We start from the raw sequence: 5,039 nt of genomic DNA on the forward strand, positions 1-5,039 counted from the left end.
TTAAGGTGTTTGGATTTTGTGTTCAGGGTGGTGAAGAATTAATAAAAAATGTGAATGTGTAAGTGGCATGACCATATTTGTGTTTTAGGGAAAAAATTCTGTGATGAATCTAATTAATGAATTGGAGTCAAGCAAGAATGGAGACAGCAGAAGACCTTGATAATGATCCACTTGGTAAATTATGGGAACCTGAATTGAGTCAGTAGCAGGGAGTCAGAGAAGGTATACATGTGAAGGGCAGGAATAGTAGTACTTGATGCCTGACCATGTGGGTCAAGAAGGATGAGTCAAGGATGGTCCTTAGGTTTCTAGTTTGGGAGAAGAGAAAAACAGACACAAAAAAATATGAAAATGGTATAGGAGAAAGTCACATTGAACTAAGATGTTTATTGGACATCCAAGTGGAGATATGAGCACACAATGAGATATAGTATTATAGTATTCTGGAGCATAGAGCATTGATTTTGTTTTTTTATGTGTATATATAGTTTGCAGCCACTAGCATATAGCTGCCTTGGAGATTATATGATATGAATTAGGAAAAGTGTGAGTGGAGAACAGAAGAGCTGAGAACAGAGGCCTGTTCAAAGGCCTGAGAACCTCAATCCTTAAAAGATGATTGAAGGAAGGGAAAAAGTAGAGGGGCAAGAAAGTTAGGAGGAAAACCCATGAAAGGTTCTTGAAAGCCAACTGAGAAGAAAATTCTGTGACAGAAGGAGATGTTCTTGAGAGTTAGGTGCGGCAGGGAAGTCAAATAACATAAAAATAAAAAAAAAAAACCCTTTGAATCTGGCAACAAGAAGGCCTTTGATGATGTTGATGAGAGAGAAGCGAGGCTAGAAATGGGCTTCCGGCAGTGGGTGCAAGAGCAGCAAGAGCAGGCAGGCGCTTACAAAGCAGGGACTGAAAGTGCAGACAACTTTTTCATTTAGGAAGTAGCTGAGCCGTGAAGTGAATGATGTAGGGTTGTAGCTGCAAGAACCAAGAGGGTAAAGGAGCAAGGCTTTTCAAACAGAAAACATGTTAATACTTATATGCTGAATGGAAAGAGCTAGAAAGACAGGGAGGGCTAGAGGTACAGTCAACAAGGGGTAGTCAATATAACAATATCCCTAAAGACATGAAGGAAGCATTAGATATAGAGCTTAGGGAAAAATACGTAACCAGAATTTTCCAGGGAAAATTGTAGCCGAGAAATAGGGAGATGAGAGCTTAAAAGACCTACATATGAATACTGAAGTCATTTGGAAAAAAGGTACATTTCACTTATTTTGTTACAATCCAAGGAAAAATGTCAACATTTTTTCCCTGAGAGTGAAAATATGGAATGTAAAAATGTTAAACTAATAGAAAATATCTAAATACAAAACATAAGATAATATTAGTAACAACTGAGAAGTAGTGATGGCTGGGATGAGGATTAAATATGTTCTAAGTTAGGTGAGGTAGCCGAAAAGATCCTGACTAGCTCCCACACTGAGATGTCACTTCCTCCATAAAATGTTCTTGAAGAGCTTAATCAAGGTGGGGTCTCTTCTGTGCACTTCCATAGCACCTTTTGCCTTTCCATAACTGCCCTTAACATATTGAGTTGTAAATATCTGTTCACTTGCTTACATTTCACCCAGATTTTAAGTAATGTTTGAAGGACTAGGTTTCTCTTTTTTGCCATTTGATTTTAAATCCCATCGCAGTGGTGTGTACAGACTAAGAGCTCAATGCATATTTGTTGACTAAATATATCAGTTTCACTCTTGATCTTGATTTGGATTTATCAATTTAAAAAATGAGCATAATAATAACTATAAATTGAATTTTCAAAAATAACAATTTTTTTCTATCTACTAGGGATTAGTATAGATAGCTGAATCATATGGTAAGTAGTACACAATAAATAATTACCAAAACAGCAATAAAGGATAGATGAATATGAAATATATAAATGATAAGATACTTATGAGTTAAACTCCTTTATTAAAAGTACAAAACTTTCATGTAGAATTTTTAAAAGTCAACAGGATAATCTTTAGAAAAAGATACTACTCAAGCGATAATTATCTAAAAAGTTAAAAGAATGAGCAAAGGCCAATGCAAACAAGAAGAAAACTGGCATCCAAAGCAAAACAGTGACCAAATTGTACTGGTAAAAGGTAAAATTCATATTTTGCCATCCCTTTTCCATTTATCTTTACTCCTTTATGTATGTGTGTATTTAGTTAGTGAGTTATTGCTATTGTATTTTACATATTGCAGACACCCTATTCTTTCACTAATAACCACTTAAATCATGTACACTAGATATTATCGATTTTTATATCCTATAAACAGAGACTATGTTCATAAAACATTAGAACACGACTACATAGTAGAACACACAAAATCTATCTGTTATTTAAAAAAGCAGAAAGTTTATAGGACACAGTCCCTGAACACATGTAGGAAAACAGAAATTAACAATATAAGTTTGATTTAAAGACCCAATCACTTGGAAAAAAATTATCCTAAGTAACTTCAGTGTCTAGAGGAAAGCAAAAGTGCAATTACAGGATGTCTGGAGTAGAGTGACAACCAGAAAAGTAAGACTGGACTAAAGAATTTTACATGTGTTATTTAATAAATAAGGAAAATGAGGATTAGACAGGCTGTGTTAGTGTAAGAAGTTATAAGAGGGCACTGTAAGGAAGTTAAGAACATCAGTAGGACAGAAAAGGAAGATTAAAGCAGAAAATTATGAATTTAAAAACAAATTCTGATATATACCTTCAAAACACAAGGAATCAATTACTAGACAAATTTCAATCGAAACAACATAAACAATAACAGCAATACAGAGGGAGGGAGGGAAGGAGGGAGGGAGGGACAGAGGAAGGGAGGGAGGGAAAGAGGAAGGGAGGGAGGGAGGGACAGAGGAAGGGAGGGAGAGGGAGAGAGAGACATTATAAATTTATAAATGAAAATGGTTATAACTACTAAGTACGAAGTTTCATTATTACAGTGGTAATAATTCTCTCCATAATTATTTATAAATCTAATATATTTCAATTAAAGTTGTAAAGCTTTTGCAGGGAGAGATTTGACAAATGATTATAAAGTCACCTATAAAACTAATATTTTAAAATTTGAAAAACATTTTTTGCTGATATAGCTCCTAGGACAAGGGATATAAAGGAAAAAATAAACAAATGGAACTATATCAAATTAAAAAGCTTCTGCACTGCTAAAGAAATCATCAGCAAAATGAAGTGGGAAGCAACATATGGGAGAACATATTTGCCAATGATACATTGGATACACACACAATCCAATTAAACAATGGGCAAAGGACCTGAACAGACATTTCTCCAAGGAGGACTTACAGATGGCCATATGAAAAGATGCTCAACATCACTAGCCATCAGAAAGATGCAAATTAAAAGCACAATGAGCTATCACCTCACACCTGTCAGAATGGTGATCATTAATAAATCAACAAACAGTAAGCGCTGGCAAGAATGCAGAGAAAGGGAACCCCAGTACACTGTAGGTGGGAAAGCAGACTGGTGCAGCCACTGTGGAAAATAGTATGGAATTTCCTCAAAATATTAAAAATGAACTGCCTTTTGACCTAGCTATCCTACTGCTGGGAATATACCCTAAGAATCCCAAATCACCAATTCCAAAAAACTTAAGAACCCCTCCATTCATAGCAGCACTATTTACAATAGCCAAGTACTGGAAACAGCCTAAGTGCTGGTCAGTAAATGAGTGGACCAAAAAACTGCTACATTTACACAATTAAATACTACGCAGGAGCAAGAAAGGAGAAACTCCTACCTTTTGTGACAGCATAGATGGATCTGGGGGATATTATGCTAAGTGAAATAAGCCAGTTGTTTGATGAAAGACAAATACCATATGATCTCACCTATAAGAGAAATCTAAAGAACAAAATAAACTAATGAGCAAAACAGAACCAGAGGCATGGAAACATGGAACAGACTAACAGCGAGCAGAGGGACATGGGGAGGGGGATAATGGTGGAAAGAAGGGGAAGGGACAAGTCAAAGAACATGTATGAATGACCCATGACATGAACAACAGTGTGGGGATTGACTGTGGGAGTGGTGGGGTGGGCTGGGTGGAGGAGGGCAAAGGGGGAAAAATTGGGACAACTGAAATAGAATAACAAAAAGTTTAAAAAAATAAAAAAATAAGGAAAGTTGAAAACCCAGTAAAATAAAGTATTTGATTAAACATGCCAATACGTAAAAATTGGTTTAAAAAGTAAGAAAATGATAAAAATTGCAGGATGTGGTTACTTCCAGATGCGTGTGTGGGATGGACAGACAGGAAAATAGGATGGGAGGACATTGGTAGACATCAGTTAATGTTCTTGTCGTGGGCCGAGTGATGGATTAATGGGTATCCATTTCATTATCAAGCAACCATAGAATAAATGCTCAATACTCACATACATGAAGTAAGGTAGATCTAGTGCAATAACTCTGATTGATCAAGAATTATGATTAACCCAATTTCATGTACCTAAGGCTCATTGTGAAAATTTACTGAGAGAAAATAGCTAAAGAAAATTTTGTACAAGAATAACGTGTGTGTACGTGGAGGGGGGGGGCATTTAGAAGTAGGACTTACATTCCTTGGTATTAAAATGTACCATGAAGCTACAGTAGTAAGAGTAGTGTACTTTTTGTCCAGGAATACACAGTTGATCTGAGGAAACAGAGTAGGAAGTCCAGAAATAGATGCGTGGGTGTTTGTGTGTGTTCCAGTCAATAACATAATGAAGAGAATTTAGCATAGTGCACCTGGATCACCTAGTTCTCAACAGATATTTTTCTTATCTTCATTAACTTGACACTTCAAATCAATGTAAGAATAAATCAATTAAAAATTATATTGAGACAGTTGCTGAAAACTCAGAAAAAGATGAAATTTCATCCTTTATCCCATGATAACTAAAATAGATTCCAATTGGATGAGCTGTCTAAAGAGAAAAGGAAAACAGAGATATTAAAAAACAATGTGAGCCAATAGCTATA

The sequence above is a fragment of the Phyllostomus discolor genome, chromosome 2 (assembly GCF_004126475.2).
Source record: "Phyllostomus discolor isolate MPI-MPIP mPhyDis1 chromosome 2, mPhyDis1.pri.v3, whole genome shotgun sequence".
NCBI lineage: Eukaryota > Metazoa > Chordata > Mammalia > Chiroptera > Phyllostomidae > Phyllostomus > Phyllostomus discolor.